Genomic DNA, 25100 nt, shown 5'->3' with positions numbered 1-25100 from the left:
CAGCCGCAGGTTTCTCACCACCTCCAACCTACCAACAAGAGCTCCAGCCTATTTCAGCCCCCACCAGCAGAAGAACCGGTCCAGCCATTGAAAATCGACCCTTGTTGTAGCAGAAGGACTTCTCTTCTTCAACCCATTTTCCTTCTACCCATCCACTTCAGCCCAGCAATAGAAGCACCAACAGCCCAGCCACAGGAGAGCCGATTGATTTTTTTTGGTTTTGCAGGACCACTTGATGCAGGAAATCCAGCAGGCTGCCTATTTCCTTCATCCCACCAACAGAGAACGACCCTTACTAGCTGTCTACAGGATTACTTGACGTAGGAAATCACCAAAATAGTTCCTGCAAGTGTACCATCGAGCGTTCTTCTTCCTTCAGCCTCTGCCAAACCAAGACTCTCTATAACAGCATATTCCATGTAAGGCATGAGAAAATGCCTTGTCAGGCATCCACGCCCCTGTTCTTGCAGCATCACATTCCCATTCCAGCCAATCGGAATTCTGAAGGAGTATAAAACTTTACCACGATTGGCTGTGTTGTTGTTGTTGTTTTTTTTATTGACTCCAGTAGCATTTAACGAGAACCTCATTTTTTTCTGATATTAACTGGATCAGATGAATTTGTAATGTTCATGTTAATGTTTATAGTTTAGAATTTCTGTTTTCTATTCTCCAGTACATTTCTGTTTTGATTTTCCAATTTCCTGATTGTTCACTCTTTGAATTGCATGTTGTTCAGTCTTTTGAATTGCGTGTCTGCATTTCATTCTTTTCTTTTCTTTTTTTTGTTGAAATTCCATAGGATTTTCTGTTTTTCGTTTCCTATATTACTTTGAGCCATCATTTTGATTTAAATTTTTTTTCTTCATTACTGAAATCGTGTTATTCATTACATCGTTCTGCATTTTCTGTTAATCGATTCTAATTTCTTGTTCTAATCTTTCAATTTTCTGTTTTTTTTTACAGGGTGTCATTGAGTTTCTGTTTTCTATGCTACGTATTTTCAGTGCTAAACCTTTCAGTTTCTGTTTAGTTTTAATATAGATTTCATCTTAATTTCTGTTTTATTTTAAAGCCATTTCCTATTTTTAGTTATTTCATTTTTTTTTGTTTTTTTTTAAATTGAGTTCTTGTTTTCCAGTTTTCCATTTTCAGTTTTGTATTTCCTGAATTTTTAAGTCATTTCTAGTTTGTTTGTTTTCCTGTATTTTCCTGTTATTCAGCCTTTGCAACTCTTTATAACTTTCCAGTTTTTACATGTTTTGCCTCCTGTTTTCAATACCTGAATATTTGTCTTTCCTTGGCTAAATTTCTGGTTTTCATTTCATGTATTCTTCAGTTTTCTATTTTATGCATTACTTGTTCTGTTTTACCTGTTTTCTCTAATCTGATCCGCCATGCTGGTACTTTCCTACGTTTTCTTTAGTTTGATGTAGTGTTATCCACACATCATTTCTTTAGTTTGATGTAGTGTTTTTCTTTGGTTGGATGTAATGTTAGGAATAAAGGCCAAATGAGGGAGGCTCAGCTGGGTTCTCACACCTTAAGATCTCATGGATTCCAGATAGCAAGAATTCATCTACATGATTGATTTATACTTCTTTTTCTTATCATATCATAGCCCAGCTACCGTTAAAGGGTGGCTATTTTTTTTAGTCTCTCTTTATTGTTTTGTAACCCTTGAAGACAGCCCATGGTGCCTCCATAGTATATTTCCTTCACATTGTACATGTTATATCCATTTTCTGCTGCAAGTGTGCAGTCTTGATATTTGGCCATATTCATGAACGGATATCTCTATATCCAATCGTGATCTCCCAACCATCTTTGGCGTGCTTCATTATGGATATATAGGGAAGCTCCATATCCATTTTTACTGGAAATTGCATTATAATTTGAGAAGTATGGTCTTGTGAAATCACCTACAGAAACTGTCTATACCTGTATTTTCTGATTTTACCCATTATATGGAATTTTCATTTATATGTATATTCTCTTATTATAAGTATATATATATTGATATGTATGTATATCTACCCATATATATACGTATATATGTATATATATGTATATATGTATATATGTATATATATATACATATATATATACTTATATATATATATATATATATATATATACCTTCATGTGCATTGGATATCACATATATTTTTCCTTTTCTTTTACTTTTTTTTGCAAATATATCTTTATTACCATATATCATTTAGCATAAATTCAAATATTTCCATATCTACATATATATCTTTGTTGTATATAGTATATATGTCCATTTCCTTGGTTATTTTGTACTAACTCTCATTTTGCAGGAAAATCTAGAAGATGCAGATTCCTTGGCTCCATTTCAATTTTCTTTTACTTTATGTTATGCAATGTAACAATCCAATGTAAACTTTGGAATAAGACTTACTTTTACTGCTTAGATTAGGTTGCATCTCATATAGTTTGTTTTCAGTAACATCCTGATTATATGATGCATATATCTCAATTTTCCAAATTCACCGTGGATGAACACGAATGGCACGTGCACCAACTCTTAGAGAGTTGATGAACTCGGTGGAGTCCATATTTACGGCCCTAGTCGGAATATGGACGAGACCCAGATCCATCATCTCTCTACCAGTCACATTGAGCCTACACTCTTAGGCTATCTTGAAAATGCACCTCATATTTCCAATGTTTTCAAAATATTGTGAATTAACTCAAATAAACCCTGAATATATTCATGGCCACAGTCAGAATATATGAAGGATTTACTTTGGCTTAATCCACATTTTTCCAATAAAATTTTCAGAAATCTTTTCAAAAGTGCATTCATTCATTCACGTCATCTGCATCATTTGTTTTTCTCATGATTTTCTCAAAAGATTTTCACTTCATGGAATCGATTTTCTCAAAAAATTATGATGATATTCGGAGTTGGATTTCCCAAATCAAATGTTTTCCTGTGATTTTCCTTAAAAAGTTATTTCCTTAAGACTCTTTTCAAAGGAATTTCTCATTTTCTCAAAAATCCAAGTTGATTTTCAGATATTTCAAAAAAAACCAGATTCTCAGGATTTCAATTTCCTAAGTTTTGAATTTCCTTCTCCAATGAATCTTTCCTATAAATTTTCTATCCTTTTCTTAAGAAAATTCTCAAAGTCTGAGTTTTCCCAACAAGTACTTCCTTTTTTTTCAAATGTTCATATTTTCTCGAGAATTCTTACAGTTTTCTTGAGATTCTTATTTCCTCATGGTTTTCCAAGTCTTTCTAAGCTTTCTCAAAATTTTCTTGAGATTTTCATTTTTCTAAGTCTTTATAAACTTTCTCAAGATTTTCCCGATATTCTCATTTCCTCATGGTTTTCCAAGTCTTTCTAAGCTTTCTCAAAATTTTCCTGAGATTCTCATTTCTTCAAGATTTTCCAACTCTTTATAAACTTTCTCGAGATTTCAAACCTTCTTCGTCTTAGTTTCCTGAGAGATTGATTTCCATCTTTTTCCTCAGAAATGCTTTTCAATTCCAAATGATTTCTAAGCATACATCATATTTTCCAATTTACATTTTCCAAAAATCTCATAGCACATGCCTGAATTCTCCGTGCATTTAGGATAGAACACACTTTCGGTAATTTCACTAAGTCAAGCATGATTTTGGTCCTTGGTTCGATTACCCCTGTTAAAGGCGGCAGGAACGGTCGAACCTCGTACCGACAGGTCGAGCCCCATCCCATGGATTTTCCCGCAATTTTCAAAACGGAGGCGAGTATTTTAAAACAATTTTCAAAATCCAGTCAAGTTTGAAGCGCGAAAGCATTTCCCTCTCTCTTCCGCAAGGAAGGGAAGACGAGAAAAATTTTGCGACGATAACAGGTTTTCCTAGGTTTGCATGATATCAGAAAGTAAAAAAGCTGACATTTTGTGAACATAATTTCGATAATTGAACTAAGTCAAGCACAATTTAGGTCAAACAAGGACAAGTCCCATCACGGTCGCCAAACCTGTTATCGTCGCAAAATTTTTCCCGTATTCCCTTCCTTGCGGAAGAGAGAGGGAAATGCTTTCGCGCTTCAAACTTGACCGGATTTTGGAAATTGTTTTAAAATACTCGCCTCCGTTTTGAAAATTGCGGGAAAATCTATGGGATGGGGCTCGACCTGTCGGTTCGAGGTTCGACCGTTCCTGCCGCCTTTAACAGGGGTAATCGAACCAAAGACCAAAATCATGCTTGACATAGTGAAATTACCGAAATTGTGTTATTCATTGCATCGTTCTGCATTTTCTGTTAATCGTTTCTAATTTCTTGTTCTAATCTTTCAATTTTCTGTTTTGTTTTACAGGGTGTCATTGAGTTCCTGTTTTCTATGCTACGTATTTTCAGTGCTAAACCTTTCAGTTTCTGTTTAGTTTTAATATAGATTTCATCTTAATTTCTGTTTTATTTTAAAGCCAATTCCTATTTTTAGTTATTTCATTTTTTTTTTTGTTTTTTTTGAAATTGAGTTCTTGTTTTCCAGTTTTGTATTTCCTGAATTTTTAAGTCATTTCTAGTTTGTTTGTTTTCCTGTATTTTCCTGTTATTCAGCCTTTGCAACTCTTTATAACTTTCCAGTTTTTACATGTTTTGCCTCCTGTTTTCAATACCTGAATATTTGTCTCTCCTTGGCTAAATTTCTGGTTTTCATTTCATGTATTCTTCAGTTTTCTATTTTATGCATTACTTGTTCTGTTTTACCTGTTTTCTCTAATCTGATCCGCCATGCTGGTACTTTCCTACGTTTTCTTTAGTTTGATATAGTGTTATCCACACATCATTTCTTTAGTTTGATGTAGTGTTTTTCTTTGGTTGGATGTAATGTTAGGAATAAAGGCCAAATGAGGGAGGCTCAGCTGGGTTCTCACACCTTAAGATCTCATGGATTTCAGATAGCAAGAATTCATCTACATGATTGATTTATACTTCTTTTTCTTATCATATCATAGCCCAGCTACCGTTAAAGGGTGGCCATTTTTTTTTAGTCTCTCTTTATTTTTTTGTAACCCTTGAAGATAGCCCATGGTGCCTCCATAGTATATTTCCTGCACATTGTACATGTTATATCCATTTTCTGCTGCAAGTGTGTAGTCTTGATATTTGGCCATATTCATGAACGGATATCTCTATATCCAATCGTGATCTCCCAACCATCTTTGGCGTGCTTCATTATGGATATATAGGGAAGCCCCATACCCATTTTTACTGGAAATTGCATTATAATTTGAGAAGTATGGTCCTGTGAAATCACCTACAAAAACTGTCTATACCTGTATTTTCTGATTTTACCCATTATATGGAATTTTCATTTATATGTATATTCTCTTATTATAAGTATATATATTGATATGTATGTATATCTACCCATATGCATACGTATATATATATACATATATATATACTTATATATATATATATATATATATATATATATATATATATATATATACATATATATATATATACCTTCATGTGCATTGGATATCACATATATTTTTCCTTTTCTTTTACTTTGTTTTGCAAATATATCTTCATTACCATATATCATTTAGCATAAATTAAAATATTTCCATATCTACATATATATCTTTGTTGTATATAGTATATATGTCCATTTCCTTGGTTATTTTGTACTAACTCTCATTTTGCAGGAAAATCTAGAAGATGCAGATTCCTTGGCTCCATTTCAATTTTCTTTTACTTTATGTTATGCAATATAACAATCCAATGTAAACTTTGGAATAAGATTTACTTTTACTGCTTAGATTAGGCCGCATCTCATATAGTTTGATTTCAGTAATATCCTGATTCTATGATGCATATATCTCAAATTTTCAAAATTCACCGTGGATGAACACGAATGGCACGTGCACCAACTCTTAGAGAGTTGATGAACTCGATGGAGTCCATATTTACGGCCCTAGTCGGAATATGGACAAGACCCAGATCCATCATCTCTCTACCAGTCACATTGAGCGTACACTCTTAGGCTATCTTGAAAATGCACCTCATATTTCCAATGTTTTCAACATATTGTGAATTAACTCAAATAAACCCTGAATATATTCATGGCCACAGTCAGAATATATGAAGGATTTACTTTGGCTTAATTGACATTTTTCCAACCAATTTTTCAGAAATCTTTTCAAAGTGCATTCATTCATTCAAATCATTTGCATCATTCGTTTTCTCATGATTTTCTCAAAAGATTTTTACTTCATGGAATCGATTTTCTCAAGAAACTATGATGATATTCGGAGTTGGATTTCTCAAATCAAAGTTTTCCCGTGATTTTCCTTAAAAGTTATTTTCTTAATATCTATTTTCAAAGGGAATTTTCATCTTTCTCAAGAATAAAAAAGCTGATTTGTAGACACTTCAAAGACAAGATTCTCAGGAATTCAATTTCCTATGTTTTGAATTTCCTTCTTCAAAGAACTTTCCCATAAGTTTTCTATCATTTTCCTAAGAAAATTCTCAAAGTCCGAGTTTTTCCCAACAAGTGCTTTTCTTCTCAAATGTTCATCTTTTCTCAAGAATTCCTTCCATTTTCCTGAGATTCTCATTTTTTCATGGTTTTCCAAGTCTTTCTAAGCTTTCTCAAAATTATCCTGAGATTCTCATTTTTCCAAGTCTTTCTAAGCTTTCTCAAAATTATCCTGAGATTCTCATTTTTCTAAGTCTTTATAAACTTTCTCAAAATTATCCTGAGATTCTCATTTTTCTAAGTCTTTATAAACTTTCTCAAAATTTTCCTAAGATTCTCATTTCTTCATGGTTTTCTAAGTCTTTATAAACTTTCTCAGGATTTTCTCGAGATTCTCCCTTCTTCAAGATTTTCCAAATCTTTATAAATTTTCTCGAGATTTCAAACCTTCTTCGTCTGAGTTTTCCTGAGAGATTGATTTCCGTCTTTTCCTGAGAAATACTTTTCAACTTCAGATGTTTTCTAAGCATACATCATATTTTCTAATTTTACATTTTTCAAAAATCTCATAGCACATGCCTGAATTCTCTGAGCATTTAGGATAAAATACAATTTCGGTAATTTCACTAAGTCAAGCACAATTTTGGTCCTTGGTTCGATTACCCCTGTTAAAGGCGGCAGGAACGGTCGAACCTCGTACCGACAGGTCGAGCCCCATCCCGTAGATTTTCCCGCAATTTTCAAAACGGAGGCGAGTATTTCAAAACAATTTTCCAAAATCCGGTCAAGTTTGAATCGCGAAAGCATTTTCCCTCTCTCTTCCGCAAGGAAGGGAAGACGGGGAAAAATTTGCGACGATAACAGTATGATGGGAGAACTCACTTACTTTCTTGGACTGCATATTAAGCAAACCAAGGATGGAGTTTTCATCAATCAGTCTAAGTATGCTCGTGAACTTCTGAAGAGGTTCAACATGAACTCAACTGCTTCAAAATCTACTCCTATGAGCACTACTACTGTTTTGGACAAAGATGAAGATGATAAGTCTGTTGATACAAAGATATATCAAGGTATGATAGGATCACTTCTCTATTTAACTGCTAGTCATCCAGATATTATGTTCAATGTTTGATTGTGTGCTAGATTTCAGTCAAATCCAAAAGAATCACATCTTAAGGCTGTAAAAAGAATAATGAGATATTTAAAAGACACAGTTGATTTTGGATTATTTTTTTCAAAATCCTCTACATTTGATTTAATCTCATACAGCGATGCTGACTTTGCTGGAAGTAAATCTGACAGAAAAAGCACAAGTGGAACATGTCATATGCTAGGGCACTCTCTTGTATCATGGTTCAGCAAGAAACAAAATTGTGTATCCTTATCAACTACTGAAGCCGAATACATTGCTGCTAGCCTAGCCTGTACACAAGTTATCTGGATGAAACAAACCTTAAAAGATTTTGGTTTAAATTTTGAAAATACAACTATTTTCTGTGATAATACTAGTGCTATAAACTTATCTAAGAATCCTATTTTACACTCACGAACTAAGCAGTTTCAAATAAGACACCACTTCTTAAGAGAACAAGTCTTAAACAACATAATTAAATTGGAATTCATACCCACTAATCAACAGTTAGCAGACATATTCACTAAACCATTGAAACATAAAGACTTTACACAAATTAGAAGAGAACTAGGAATATGCAAACTGAGTGACTTATAAATTAATCACACTTATTATAATACTTCTTATAAGTTTTGTTAAACTCTTATTTTAAAAGTTTTTTTTCTTCTTATCGATTTTTGTTAGTCAAACTAGGTTTCCATATTCACGTACACTCTAAACTCTTATAAGACACATTCTTTATGTCTTTCAACTTGTCATCTTTCAAGTACACATCCATTATGACTCTTTGTCCTATCTCCTTTCACTCATATCCATAAAAACTAATTATATTAAAAGCTATCATAACATTATTCACAACACTCATCTCATAACTCCTTTATTATTTTTGTCCTTTTGTGAAAACCTCTCTTACGATAAATTGATTCACCTTCAACATGATAACATATTAGTTTATGAGAAATCTTGATTTTCAAATTGTTAGTTAAAATCGAATGATTTTTTTGGTTCTTTTGTTTTTTTTTTTATCTAGTTGCTATGTTCTCACGTAAATTGTTACTATATCATTTGATATATCATATATTACGTACACTCTATTATATCTCACGTAAATTTTTTACTATATCATCTTTTATATCATAGCCTAAAGAACTATCTATTATCATCTCTTCATGCTCTACATCTTTTACAAAAAGTATTGTAAAAACACTTGTACTCCACCCATTAGTACGTTTTGTATCACCTTTTTATCTCTCTCTCTCTTTACATTATATGAAACTCCTTTTCATCCGTGACCATGACTCTCTCATATATCTCTCTCCAATCGAAACTCATTAAAACCTTGTCCTTCATTTTTTTTCTCATTAGTACCTTTAGTACTTTCTCTCTCTTATACGAATTGAGCCTCCATTCTTGTCAATCCGTGTTTGTGACTCCTTTACTAGTTTAAAACTTAACTTTATTCTCTAAAAACTATGAACTTCCTCAAATCGAGTTTCTTTAAAAATATGTTTATCAAATAAACAATAATTCATGTCAATCATAACTTTATTTTATGTCTTTTATCTCATGATTTTTTTTTACTTCTTATCCTACTCGAAAATCCATATATGTCATCTCACTTCTCTCTATGACTACTCTCACTCCTTCCACGCATATCCATAAAAATATTTCTTATATAAGCAATTATTACTCTTCACTCATGAATATCTTCTTGTCTCATCATCTCTCTTACCACTATTCCTAGTCAAAGTGTGTCCCTCTCATATTTACGTATACTCATAAAAATTACAAATGTGAATACACATTAATCATGACACATTTTTTAAGGCATTCTTTTCTTTCAAAAATGTCATATCTTTCAAACCACATATCCGTATCACCCTTCTTTATGTCTATTCATTCTTTTTCCACACATATCAAAATATATACTTATTAAATAACAAATTATTGCCTCTCACTCACTTATCTTTGTTTGTCTTATTCCTAAATCACTCTTCACGAATTTGGAATGCTTACACATAAAGTAATATCTTCTAGAAAAAGTTGTTTGTTTTATTAGGCCATTATTGTATTTCTCTCTCTTCAATTTGACACTCCATACTCAATTCATGACACTTCTCACTACTCGATAAACTCTTCCATAATATATTTGTTCAAAACTATGTCCTTTTTAACATACATACCAATATAATACACTATCTTCCACCATTGATTTGATTTGTCATTCACAAGCCCCTTAACTTACAACTCACGAATTTCCTTATTCAAACTACAATCCAAAAATCATTCACTTCCATTGTCATTCAATTATTGTCACAATTATTTTTTCTCTTCTATTTAATCGATTGGTTCATTCCTCACCTATACCACTCGTATCTCACTATCTTCATACATACTTTCAAACTCGTTCCTCCTCTCTCAACTCCCTTTTGCAATGGCTTCCTCTTCAAACTCTGCAATCACTGCCGCAGATCTAAGGTATCCAGATCTTTTTCATGACTACAACTTACTTTGTTCTTGACCAATTCATGAAGGAAAGTTGGTTCACTATGAAGACTTCATGTTATTTGATCTAGACAGCTCTCTCCCCGAACTCAAACACCTACTAGGATCTTCATCCCAAGCTGCCTACTATCCTGAACTCGTTCGACTATTCTAAACAAATTTTTCTTCTGATCATAAACAAACTACCATCATCACCAAAGTTCGCGGACGCCTGATGTTCTTTCATGCTTCCTCATTAGGTCGTATTCTAAACCTTCCTTCCACCGGCACAGACCTCAACAACATAGTACCAATCGAACGATCGGTCCTTCGAAAAATTCTTCTCTGCACCAACTGCTTTCAACTTCCCTGGCACATGAGGAATCTCCAACCTCATGCTCAACTGCTTGCCCAGATTCTTCTCCACAATATCTATCCCAAGCCTCCACGCAAGGGATTAGTACCAAGAAATATCTCTCTCCTTCTCTACGCAATTTTTTCTTCTACTCCGATAAACTGGTCCAACATTCTTTTCGACCTTTTTATTCGTTATCAAAAATTCCAGCCTCTTCTTTTTGGGTGTTTTATAACTCCCATCCTAAAATACTTCAAAGTACCCCTTCACAACGAAGTTATCCTCCATCCCTCTCAGGTCCTCGATGCTACTACCTTCAATCTCAGGTCCCTGCACCTTCCCGGCTCTGATGAAGAAGATCCAACATCCAACTTTGATTACTTCTCTGCACTGATGGATGTCCAGCGTTCTCAGACTCGCATACTTCGCCGTCAAGCCTCGTTACAGCAAACTCTACAGACCTTCCAGCCGGATCAAGTCAACCGAACACATCAACATACTCCACCTTCGGAATAAACTTATTTTTTTTTACAGTAATATTTATTATTGGTCTGTAATAACTCTCTTACTCTGATCCCTTCCTTTTTGTCTATGACAAAGGGGGAGAAAACATGTCTCCATTATTGGAGAAATACTCTCTTTAAACATTTTTCAATATTTTATAATATTATTATTTCTATGCATAATGTCTTTTTGACAGAGGGAGCATATTTTGTCATCATAAAAAAGGGGGAGAATATTGAAAAACTCTGTTTTGATGTCACATAATATGATACACTGTCGTATTTGATTTTATATGATATGATAATATGTCCTCTTGAAAAATGTTATATTATGACTGAATATGTTTTGCCATAAATCTAACGAGTATTTGATGCAAGGATATCTCACCCAAAAAGGATGGAGACTTTCTGTTCAAGTACAACTATGGTGCAATCATACTCCTTGAAGAAAAAACTTGATGAGCCATGCACTCATAAAGATCAACTGAAGAGATCGGCTACCTCAAGATGAAGATTTTTTTCTTCTTTAGAGTCATATGTAACAGAACCTTCAGGAACATGCATATTGCATATTACATACTCATTCATAAAAGCTATATCATAAAAGTATACGATAGTTTCAAAAAGCTCCTTTTTGAAAACTAATAATTGTACCTTCTTACAACCCTTTATGAAAAAGGTTTTTTGACATGATTTCAAAATGTAATAATTGTACCTTACATCATATACTAGACAACATGAAAAGAAATATAGGAAAAAGACAAAACATGAAATCGGCTACATAAAGAAAAACAAATATAATATGTTTTGAAAAGACTCTAGTTACCTTCTTTAAAGAAATGATTTCAAATATGGGAAAAAGACAAAACATGAAAATCGGCTACACAAAGAAAACAAATATAATAAAGGTTTTGAAATGACTCTAGTTACCTTTTTACAAACCCATAGAATGTCGACTTACTTGAAGTCATCATTCTCTTTGTATAGCATTAAATACCTCCTGTAAGAAATCCTTGTTAAATATCCTTCTCAAGAATGTCGACTTTCTTGTAGTCCTCATTCTCTCTGAAGACTTTGAAAAACACAACATAAAGAAAACACTTGACATGACTATGTACAAATAAAATATCTCAAAGCACTCATTTAAAGTAAAGAAGTACTTATGTACCTCAAATCATTAATTAGAATAAAGACAAAACTACAATCCAACGTTCAATGTACTATTGTAAGAAATAGACTTTTTACATAAAATATGTATTACCTAAAATATTACAACGACTAGTGTACCCCATATTTTACTTTTATGGAAAAAGGCTTTCTCGAATTTCTCTAAAGATGTTTTTGAAATGACTTAACATTTCACATCTCAAAAAGGCTACGATTTCAAAATGTAACGACTACTTTTTTAAAAAGCTATATAAACACACTTAAATAAACTATTCAACAAGGGAATGGACATGTGAGCTTACAACGAAAAAAATTCCTATTCATTTGAAAAGAGAGCCTTGAAAAAGAAAGAGAAAAAGAAAAGAAAGAAAAGAGAAAAAGTCAAGTGTAGCTCTTTGACAAAGAGTATCCTCTGAGTGACAAACAGAACATTCTGAGAATCCTTCATTCGTGCATTCATATCATTCTGAAGGTTCTATAGGAAGTATTGTAACTTTGTTATTCACTATTTTCCTTCTTTGTTGAAAGAAGTAGACCTCTGTGAAAGAGGGTGTTGCCCTTCTCTGTTGAGAGAAGAAGACCTCTGTGAAAGAGGGTGTTGTCCTTCTCTATTGAGAGAAGAAGACCTCTGTCGAAGAGGGTGTGCCTCTTCTCTGTTGAGAGAAGAAGACCTCTGAGGAATAGGGTGTTGTAATATTTATCCGGTGACTCGGATGTTATAGTGGAAAGCTCAAGTGGTTTGCTTGGGGACTGGATGTAGGTCTGGGTATTGACCAAACCAGTATAAATTCTGTGTTTTATGTGTTGTGCCTTATTGCCTGATTATTTTATTTTATCGATCTTTATCGTATTTCACTATTCACCCCCCCCTCTAGTAGAATTTCAGCTGCGACTTTTCATTTAACAACCAGTGACAATTGGGACCTTTCATTTAACGACCAGCGAAGGATCTGGAACCTTTCATTTAACGACCAGTGAAAACTGGGACATTTCATTTAACGACCAGCGAAGGAGCTGAAACCTTTTATTTAACGATGAGTGAAAACTGGGACATTTCATTTAACGACCAGCGAAGAAGCTGAAACCTTTTATTTAATGACCAGTGAAAACTGGGATATTTCATTTAACGACGAGCGAAGGAGCTGAAACCTTTCATTTAATAACCAGTGAAACTGGGACTTTTCATTTAACGACCAACGAAGTAGCTGGGACTTTTAATTTAACGACCAGTGAAAACTGGGACATTTCATTTAACGACCAGCGAAGGAGCTGAAACATTTTATTTAACGACCAGTGAAAACTGGGACATTTCATTTAACGACCAGCGAAGGAGCTGGAACCTTTCATTTAATGACCAGTGAAACTGGGACTTTTCATTTAACGACAAGCGAAGTAGCTAGGACTTTTCATTTAACGACCAGTGAAAACTGGGACCTTTCATTTAACGACCAGCGAAGGAGCTGGAACCTTTCATTTAACGACCAGTGAAAACTGGGACATTTCATTTAACGACCATCGAAGGAGCTGGAACCTTTTATTTAATGACCAGTGAAAACTGGGACATTTCATTAAACGACCAGTGAAGGAGCTGAAACCTTTTATTTAACGACCAGTGAAAACTGAGACATTTCATTTAACGACCTGCGAAGGAGCTGGAACCTTTCATTTAACGACCAACGAAGTAGATGGGACTTTTTATTTAACGACCAGTGAAAACTGGGACATTTCATTTAACGACCAGCGAAGGAGCTGAAACCTTTCATTTAATAACCAGTGAAACTGGGACTTTTCATTTAACGACCAGCGAAGTAGCTGGGACTTTTCATTTAACGACTAGTGAAAATTGGGACCTTTCATTTAACAACCAGCGTAGGAGCCAGAACCTTTCATTTAACGACCAGTGAAAACTGAGACCTTTCATTTAACGACCAGCGAAGGTGCTGAAACCTTTCATTTAACGACCAGCGAAGGAGCTGGAACCTTTCATTTAACGACTAGTGAAAACTGGGACATTTCATTTAACGACCAGCGAAGAAGCTGGAACCTTTCATTTAACGACCTTTGATTTAATTATTTGATCTAAGATTGAGACTTTCTAAGAGACAAACAGCACGAGGACTGATTTTTATGAATGAACTTGATCTTTAGATTTGAGGATTTTGAGAGGTAACCTTGTGCGAGGACTGGGTTTTCTAAATGAACTTGGTCTTTTAGATTTTGAAAATTTAGCAAAATAACCAGTGTGAGCACCGAGTTTTTCCAAATAAACTTGATTTTTAGTTGGAAATTTAGCAGAATAACCAGTTCAAGGACTAAATTTTGAAAGCATACTAGTAAGAGCACTGAATTTTTGAAAAATGTACCAGTACGAGCGCTGGATTTTCCAACTGGGAGTTGAGAAGGAGACTGACATTCTTAAGATATTTAGAGATCGAAGCAGGAATGATTGTCAGGGTTTCAGGATTATCCCTTTTTCTGAAGGAGAAATAGAATAGACATTTGATGAGAATTTAGAAAAAAATGATTCAGGTTTATCCCTTAACCTGAAGGGGAGATAGAATAGACATTTGATGAAAATTTATAAAAATGATTCAGGTTTATCCCTTAACCTGAAGAGGAAATAGAATAGACATTTGATGAAAATTTATAAAAATGATTCACGTTTATTCCTTAACCTGACGGGAAAAAATAGAATAGACATTTGATGAAAATTTAGGAAAAATGATTCAGGTTTATCCCTTAACCTGAAAAGGGGAAAAGAAGATTTTGTGAAGAGATAACCGAAGATTTGAATTTAGAAGGGATATGACAAGATTTATGATTTATGATTTATGATTTAGATGGACCAGCAGAGTTAGTTGTATGCGGTCCAATTTTCAGGATTAACCCCTTATCCTGAACAGGGGAAAGAAAGAAAACAATTTGAGAAGATAGAAGGAGATAGAATTTAATGAAAGATTGATAAAAATGGAGAAAAAATGAGGAAATTGATGAAAAATTATTTTGTAAAAGAATTCTCACAGGTGGCATTGTTGCTCCTATGAGGGATCTCAGGATTATCCCTTATCCTGAGTGGGAAAAAGAATACCTCGAATGTCGAGGTTCAGGTTTATCCCTTAACCTGAAAGGGGAAAAAAATAAAATTTATAAAAGTGGAGAAGAATCGAATAAATTTATGAAAAATTTATTTTTTTGAAAAGAATTCTCACAGATAGCCTTGTTGAATCTATGAGGGGTCTCAGGATTATCCCTTATCCTGAATGGAAAAAGAATAGAATTTAAGGAAAATTAATGAAGAGAAATTGATATAAATTTAGAAAATAAAGATTGAGGAAACTTGTGTTGCAAAAGAATTCTCGTAGGTAGCATTATTGCTCCTACGAGGGGTTTCAGGATTATCTCTTATCCTGAATGGGAAAAAGAATAGAATTTAAGGATAACAAATGAAGAGAAAATTGATATAAATTTATAAAATCAATAAAGGTTGAGAAAACTTGCATTTGTAAAAGAATTCTCATAGGTAGCATTATTGCTCCTACAAGAGGTCTCAGGATTATCCTTTTATCTTGAATGGGAACACCTCGGACAACGAGGGTCAGGTTTATCCCTTAACCTAAAAGGGAAAAAGAATAAAATTTATAAAAAGTTGGGAAAGATCGAATAAATTTATGATAATTTTGCTTTTTGAAAAGAATGCTCACAGATAGCCTTGTTGCTTCTGTGAGAGATGTCAAGATTATCCCTCATCCTGAATGGGAACACCTCGGACAACGAGGGTCAGGTTTATCCCTTAACCTAAGCGGGAAAAGAATAAAATTTATAAAAATACCTCATGGAAAGGAGGCATCAGGTTTATCCCTTAACCTGAAAGGGTAAAAGATTTGATAAAATTTAATAAAAATGAGGAAAAATTTGATAAAAATTGATGTAAACTTGATAAAAATATAAATAAGATGAATGAAACTGATAAAGATAACAAGATTTGACTGAAAATTTTATAAGATTTGAGAAAATGAGTTTTTCTAATCCTGCCTGTATATGGGATCTTGAAAGGAAAATGTTTATTTAAAAGATAAGTGAGAAATCATTTTTGGGAAGAAAATCCACTGTAAGAAGAATGATCAGTGTGAGGGCTGATCCTTTAAATCAAATATGAGAGATCATCATGAGGGTCAATTTTTCGAAGGCAATGGTTTGAAAACCTACCTTTGGAAAAAGAAGATCAATAATAGATTTGATTTTGAGAACAATGTTTTGAAACCAATTTTGGAAATAAGATCAACACGAAGGTTGATTTTTTTTTTAATATAATGATTTGAAACCAATCTTGGAAGACAAGACCAACACAATGGTTGATCTTTGAATATAATGTTTTGGAACCAATTTTTGGAAAATAAGATCAACACGAGGGTCGATGATGGTTCGAAACTCATTTTTGGGAAATTTGATCAACACGAGGGTTGATAATGGTTCAAAACCCATTTTTTGGAAAACATGATCAACACGAGGGTTGATAATGGTTCGAAACCCATTTTTGGAAAATTCAATTAACACAAGGGTTTGATTTTTTAAGAAGGTTGGACCAAAGAATATTTGAACTCTTTGGTTATCATAACGAAGACTTTCAAAATTTCATGATTTTTTGAAAAAACCTCATAGGTAATATCATTTCTCTCATGAATGATGTTAGGATTGTCCCGCATTCTGAAAATAACAAGAATTTTAATGCCTCAGCATGGCAAAAGAAGGAAGTATTTGAATATCAAAGATATAAAGAAAAATTGACATTTCATTGATAAGCAAAGGTTTGATAAATAAACTAAATATTTACAAGAACTTTGAAAGGAAAAGATTCATAGAAGACTGGGCTGAGTTGCCCCTACAAGACGACTAACAAAAAGTGACGAAAGCAAAAAACTTTGGCTTTATCAATTCTTCGAGTGGTCCGGAAATGGTTCTGTCAGGACCGCTGGCTGCCCTTCTTCCTCGTCCTCCACCAGCTCACTTCTATCAATGTAGTCTTGTATCATGTGTTTGAGGACGAAGCAGTGCTTTGTATCATGCCCCGTTGCTCTATGGTACTTGCAGAATTGGTCTTTAAATTTTCCCAAGATTACGGGAGGATCCGCTATTTTAGAGAGTTTGATCATCCCATGCTTTAACAGGTAATCCAGAACTATTTCTAAACTTTGATCTAACGGAGTGAAGACTCGATCTTTCTCCCACTTGATGTACTTGGGCTTCTCTTGAAGATCTTGCTTTTGCTGGAGGCTATTTGGAAGTGGTTTGTCATTGTTCTTATAGGACCTTTCCTTCTACCCCTTGTTCTGATCTATTCTCGGGCCACTGCCACTGTTGTTTCTATTTCCTTTGCTACTACTGCCAAGACTATTGCTTGAGGTATCAACTGAGTGAGCGAACTGCGCCTTCTTTTTCTGATCTTGGATTTTTTTACCAGAGGCATGCCTTCGTAGAGCTCACTTTCTATTCCTGCTTTGAGCCATTCGGCTCACTCAATCAACTTGATGAAGGATTTCGTCGGGGAAGTGGCGATGATGCTCCTCATGGGCAAAGAGAAATTGTTGAGGATTATCTGCAATGCGTGCTCCTTTGGAATGGGTACCTTCATCTTATTACAGGTGCTTCTCCACCTGTGAATGAAATCTCCTGCCCTTTTAGTCTCACCTTGCTTTAGGTTGTAAAGATGATTTAATGTAGGTGAAGCTTCAGTGTTGAATAGGAAGCACTCAATGAACAAATTTACTACCTTATCAAACTCTCGTGGTTCGATAGGATTGATGTGGTCAGCATACCACCTGTCTGCTACACCCTCTAGACTACGGGGAAAACAGATGAAAAGAGTCCTGTTGTCTTTTCTGGAACAGCAACATTCTGCATAAAAGGTGGCTAGGTGAGCCTTAGGATTGTCGGTTCCGTCAAACATGAGAAACTTGCGAGGAAGATTCTCCAGGTTATCATTCCCATCTAGGCCATCGTAAAAATCTTCGCCAGTGTAGGTCTGCTTGCCCTTACTCTTGGCTTGAATGTCTTTGATTGCTCGATTCATCTCCTTCATTTGCTTGCTCATCGGGTCCTCTGCTGGAATCCCAGACTTGGGCTTGTTGACGGATTCAAGCTCTTCAGCAGCTATCTTTACGGACTACCTCGAAGGATTCTGATTGTAGACAAGCTGCACTTCCTCTTCTGATTCTTCCTCAGCTGACTCTGATTCCTCAGAAGTAGTGTCTGGTTGTACCTTCTTTCTTATGATTTTGACTTGCTTTTTTACAGGCTTCTTCCTCAGTTTGCTTTTAGGAACTGCCTCTTTCAGATTGGCCTCGGCTTGCTCCGACATCATCCTCGCCATCATACATAGCGGGGTCAATGTCATCTCCTTTCTTCTGACCCTGTCCCCTGACCGACTTAGGAGAGTCCATCCCTTCCGCCTCACTGTCGCTGTGTTGAGGAACTGTTTCTTTTCCAGCTCTTGTCTGAACCATTTTCGAATATCGATGCTTTCTGCAGAAGAAAGTGGAGGTTTTTTAGACCGAAGAAACTTTTGGAGGAGTTTTGACAGGAGGAAGGATTAGGTTAAATATGTTAAAAAAATTGTGTCCCATTACTAGGGATTGAGTCGCCACAAAATTTGTGACAATTGCGTTGTTTACTCTACGAGGGAGAGTAACCAACTAAAACACGAAGAAAATGCTATTTTAAAAAGGATATCTCTTGATGGAAAGAGATTTTATTTATAAAAAATATAAACAAGAATATAAAATCAGAAGAAAAATACGAGGAAAAATGAAATTTGAGAATAAATAGTAAAGATTTAAAATTTGAAGAACTTGCAGGCAGGATCAGAAGAATTTTGAAGAAATTTAGAAGAAGAGAAAGGAAAATACACCTGGGTTTTAAAAATAAAGAGGAAATTTTGAATAATATATACCCAGGGTTTTGGAAAATATAAGGAAGATATAAAATATCACAGAATCACAGATATACAAACAAGGATGTACATACAACACTCCCTAGAGGCTGACTCTAAATGCAATATTTTGAAATGGCTGATAGGACCTTAATCCTAACTCTAAGATTTAGATTATCTGATTTCAATCAAGATATGCCGATATACCCAAGTCGAAGCCTGAAGTACGTGGCATAAGAATATTTCTTCGATTCTAAGGTAATGGCTTCCCAACATCCTTGAGCACCTACAAATATACGTCGGACTATGGCCCTTAGGTACGTGGTAGGGGGCGCGAACCCAAATAAGTGGCCCAGTTGCGAGGCTCTCTCCCGAACTATGGTTCAGTGAGACAACCTAGGAACGTGAAGACCGGGACAATATAGGTAGGGATGTTTTAAAAAACATGTTCAACATGAAGATAAAACCAGAAAGCTCTAATGCAAGTCCTAAATGGATAGATTTAAATGAAAAGAAGCATACACTTGCATACATTGTTTGCATTCAATCCCTAAAATTGAGAGAGAGTTGTATTTTCAATCCTAAATCTAATGTGAACATAGAATAATCTCCTCAATATGGTCCTACCAAACCATACTTAAATCCTATATGCATTTATGTCAGCTTAAGATAGAGTCTAGGCTCCTAAGGTTTGCATGGAAATGAAGCTGACATTTGTAGAATAAAGACTTAGATAATATTAAAGCAAAGCAAAAGGCACAAGATTGATCGGATGAAGACGTGTTCCATCTCGGTAGCCAAAACTGTGATCATCGCAAAAAATTTCCTCTCTTGTGGTTTCTTTCTCTTCCTTCTCTTTTTCCTTTCTGACCTCTATTTCTCCTTTTTGCGGGAAGAAATGAAAAGACAAAAAAGAAGAGAGAAGAGAGAACAAAAGAAGAGAGAAGAGGAGAGAGGAACTCTTTTGCGAATGTCTTACTTGACCTTGATTTGAAAATATTTTAGAAAATTACTCGCCTCCATTTTGAAATATTTTATGGGAAAATGGAGAGACGGGATTCGCTCGTCGATACGAGGTTCGACTGTTCCTGGCGCCTTTACCAGGGGTAATCGAACCAAGGATCGAATTTATGCCTTTTGCTTTGCCTAAATATTATCTAAGAATTTATCCTAAATCTAAATGCACGAAGAATCATGCTTGTGCAATACAAGGATGTATGCTCTTTTGAAAAGAATGATTTGAAAATCTGAGATTTTCCAAGTAAGAATGTGATGAGGAAATGAAGGAATGATTTTTGAATAGTTGAGTTTAACTTAGAACTTTTTGAGATAGATTTGAAAAGATGTTTTGAAGTTTCTAAGTCTTTGAAATAATCAGAGTTGGGAAAACAAATTTTGATTTGAAAAAGAATGATTTTGAAGCTGAGATAAAAGGGAAAAAGGAAGGAAATTTCAAAGTCAGAAATGGACTTTTAACCTAGATTTAGGAGAAGAGATGAAATTTGAAATTGACTTTCAGATTTAAAATTTGAAATCAAGATGGAATTTTGAGAAATCCAAAAGGAATTTGACAATAGAATTGAATTTAAGAAGTCCAGATGAGATCTGGAATTGGATTTGAAATCTGGAAATCAAGATAGATCTGGATTTGAAATCTAGAATTGGGAATGGAATTGGATTTAAAATCTGGGATTCAAGATAGAATTTGAATCCAAAGTTTGAATCCTAAATGGATTTTGGATCTAAAGTCTGAGATCCAAGGTGGTGTTGAATTCTTGAATCCCAAATAGAGTTGGATCTGAAGTCTGAGATCTAAGATGAAGTTGAACTCTGGATCTAGAATCCTAAATGGGAATTGGATCTGAAATCTGAGATCCAAGATAAAGTTGAATTCTGAATCCTAAATAGAATTGGATCCAAGGTCTGGAATCTAAGATGGAATTTGGATCTGAAGTCTAAGTTCCAAGATGGAATTGGATCCAAAAATTTGGAATGAAATTTGGATCCGAAGTCTGAGATCCAAGATGGAATTAGATTCTGGATCCTAAAATGGGTTTTGCATCTGAAGTCTGAAATTCCAAATGTGATTGAATTCTGGAATCCTAAATGGAGTTGGATTCTAATTTTAGAATTGGATTTCTAAAGTTTTAAATTTAGAGGATGAATCAGAGATTTCAAAGTTAATTTGAACTTTGAAATTGAATTTGAAATATTGAGTTGAATTTTGAATTTGAATTTAAATTTGAATCTTGAAAATGAATTTAGAATTCCAAACTTGAGTTGAATTTTAAAATTTGATTTGAAATTTAGAAATTGAATTTTGAATATGCAAATTTCAAAGTCAATTTGGACTCTGAATTTGAAGTTTGAATCAGAAGGAGAATCAGAGATCTCAAAGTTTAATTGGAACTTTGAGATTGGTCTTGAATTTGGAAATGGAATTTTGAGTATAGAATTGAATTTGAAATTTCAAAGTCAAAATTGGACTTTGAAATCGAAATTTAAATTTTTGAAATAAGATAGAAGTATGAATTGAAATAGAGATTGAAGAAGGATATTCAAGATCACTTGGATTTTGAAAAAAAGAATTTTGAAAATATGATGCAATTCTATCCTAAATGATGAATGAATTTAAAGAATTTTGAAATTGGATTTGAAAGTCATATTTCATTCTTTAATTGAATGCAAATAGGATTGAAGATATAATATATCCCTGACTATGGTCATTGAATATATCATATAATAATCATATTTGAATTCAGGTGAAGAATAAGATATATTTTGGTGCTTTTACAGAGTTTAAAATGAAATTAACTCTCAATATATCCTGACTATGGCCATTGATATATATATTGAGTTAATTTTAAATAAAACTCTGATAAAAGAAGAAAATATTTAAAAATATGATGATTTTAGACAGAGATCTAGTGTGGATCCAGTGTTATTCCATAAAAGATGAAGATTCTAAGTCTTGTTCACATCCTGACTATGGCCATTGATGCAAATCATCAATTTAGAATTTAATCACCTCTTATTAGAATGGTGCACATGCCATTCGTGCTTCCATTTTTGAATTTTCAGAAACAAAGGAAAATAATGAAACAAATGTTATTTATATGCTCATCCATTCTAATCTAGGGCTGGAAATTTAATATTTAGCTACCACAACTTTGAACTTGAAATAGAATTTACAAAAGTCCTTAAGTTAGGAAGAAAAGCAGCATTTTCCATATGATTCCTGCAAAATTCATGTTAGCACAAGATATATATAGGAAGCCATTTATAGGATATTATTTTGAACCTAGGATATACTTGATGGAATATTCACTCGTACATCTTACTAAAATAAGTTTGCTACCTGATAAAAGGAAAGAGGATAGGATGATATGGAAATGCAATGTGATATGACAAATGGAATGCACTGCATGCTTATGGAGCTGCAACCACTTATTACTTATGCTGAAAAGTGTTTTTAAGAAACTATGGCACAATAATGGAGGTAGAAGATAGGGGATTGGGTAATGCATGGTGACGGTTGTACACAGTGAGAGTTTCAGCAGCAGGTATTAACAACACATGTGTTGTGTAACGTTGGTGTGGCTGGAATATTATCATGAGGGAAATTCTGGTGGCAGCTGGATGAAGTGATGGAAGGAAGGGGTCTGTAGATGGAATGGTAAGGATGCGGGAAGGGGATGCTGGTTAAAATATGCACGTGGATGCAGCTTGTGGCAAGGAGGCATGTAGGTATATATATATATATATATATATATATATATATATATATATATATATGCTATGTGTAGATGAAGTAGAAGTGTGTGACAGGTGCTGTGTCATCATGACTGGTGTTGGTGACAGGGAGTGTAAATGCCATAGTGCATTAACATGCAAAAACTTGAAATGTTGTACTAGTGAAGGAAGATGAAGCGGATAACTGCAGCAAATGTAAGTGGAGCTAGTATGGTAGTAGTTGCCAATGACTGCAAATGATGGTGTTAATGGTGAATGGAGGGTGCAGGGAGCTGATGTGTTACATAGTGCAATAAATGAGGTGATTGATTGGAGTTGTTGCCATGCCCTGCGTTGTTGTAAGTGTAGGCAAAAGAAACCACAGCAGTGCTTTGGCACTGCTCTAGATAGGTTAGAAGCTACAGCAGTGCCCAGCACTGCTGCATTGCCAAGGGACACATCACTACTGTAAATCTTATGGAAAGACACAGCAGTGCTAAGCACTGCTGTAGCTGAAGGTGCATCAATGGGGGTGGGCGCGAGATAATGAAGAGAGTTCTAATGATGATATAACTGTGATGATGATGGCAGCAAGCCGATAAATGAATCAGTTCCCTAAGAATGATCATACAACAGATCAAAGCCTTTTGGCAATCTCTGAAGTTGAAGTGTACAATAAATCATAAAAACAATCACACAACAGATCAAAGCTTTTCATAGTAAATCGAGACATTGTAATTTCAATCATCCCTTTTAGATGTCTTTAGATGATTACTACTGTAAAATGTGAACCCAATATCTCTAATCCATCAGTAAAATAAAATAAAATAAAATGCAAGATGATGCAGAACCAGTGGAAATAAGACACTCCCTTGCTCAACCTGTGGAAACTTGACTCTTCATCTACGATAAAACTGATGATTAGCATTTGTAAGATACATGGGAATGAAAGGGAAAACACTTAGTCTAAGTCATTTTAAAAGAAAGAAACTATCTATTTTTAATTTCACCATCAGGGGTATCTCTACTAATGAAATGAATATAGATTCAGCCAAAAGTTCCTCCCGTGTACAACCTGTGGAAACTTGACTCTCTACTGATGAAATGAATATAGATTCAGCCAGAAGTTCCTCCCCTGTACATCCTCTCTTTATGAAACACAGGCTTCATCACAGGAATTGTGTAAAAAACTCTTGTAATGCCATCCTTACTAGAAACTAGCAAGAGAGGGGATTGATTTGTCGTGTTTGCCATCAATGACAAGTCCAAGAAAGCCAAACTAAATGGAGGAGGATGGTATCCCATCCAAGCTGTATCAACTATCTGGATTAGTTGATACACATATATTTTCTTTTATGTCAGATTTCTTGTGAGTCTGGCTTGTAAACCATAGCAATTCCCATGACACAACCAAAGGCATCATCTTCCCAACGAGGGGAGATACCACAATTACTGACATGGTCGTAGTTCACCTGCAGGAGCATCGATTTTCAATAGACCGACATCCCAAACAACTACTGTAATTGTATCCTTAAAGAGCGAACTACAAAGCAAAGCCAATGTTTGTCCATGTCCTGCTTGTTACCCTGCACTGTATTCCTTTCTTCAATAGGACATAATTTGCATATAGAGAATTTTCTTTTGAAGCATGAGGATGCGCTTTTTGCAATACTTCCTTCCAATAATTTATTAGCAGATTCAAGAAATGGTTGGCCCCAACCACTTAATGACAAGACTAGCATGGCTAACAACTTTGGAGTTGGATGACCTCAACTCAAACCAATGGGCATCCTTATAGATTTCCTGAATGGACGATCAACTGTACGTGCTTCCAAAAAAAAAAAGGAACAACTGGGTAGAGATTTTTTTTTTGTTTTTAGCTTTGCTCAACTTCTTGAATGTTCCTGCAAAACTAGAAAACATGGTTAGCAAAAAAATGTAGGTTCTTTTGAATTTATCCGAAAATATGGGAAATTATCATATATTATTTAGATATAAACCCAAATTCATACCCCGTTTGATATAAACATGATAAATAATGAGTAAATTTCTAAAATAAACTTGAAAATTCGAAATTGGGGTCAAAATGACTAAAATACCCCTGATGACCTTGAAATCAGGGTTTTCTGAAAGAATTTTTGTAAATTTTGGAATTTTGAAAATCAAATGAAATAAATCAAACATAATATGATAAAATATGATGATATGCATGAAATTTTGGAAAATTAGAAATTGAAATTTCGAAAATTAGGTCAAAATGACCAAAATACCCCCGATAACAAGACTATGGCCTTGAAACCAGGGTTTTCTGAAATAAAATTTGTAAAATTGAAAAATATGAAAT

The sequence above is a fragment of the Nuphar pumila genome, chromosome 9 (assembly GCF_984573655.1).
Source record: "Nuphar pumila chromosome 9, dmNupPumi1.hap1.1, whole genome shotgun sequence".
Classification (NCBI taxonomy): Eukaryota; Viridiplantae; Streptophyta; class Magnoliopsida; order Nymphaeales; family Nymphaeaceae; genus Nuphar; species Nuphar pumila.
The sequence above is the reverse complement of the archived record's forward strand: the minus strand, read 5'-3'. Positions refer to the sequence as shown.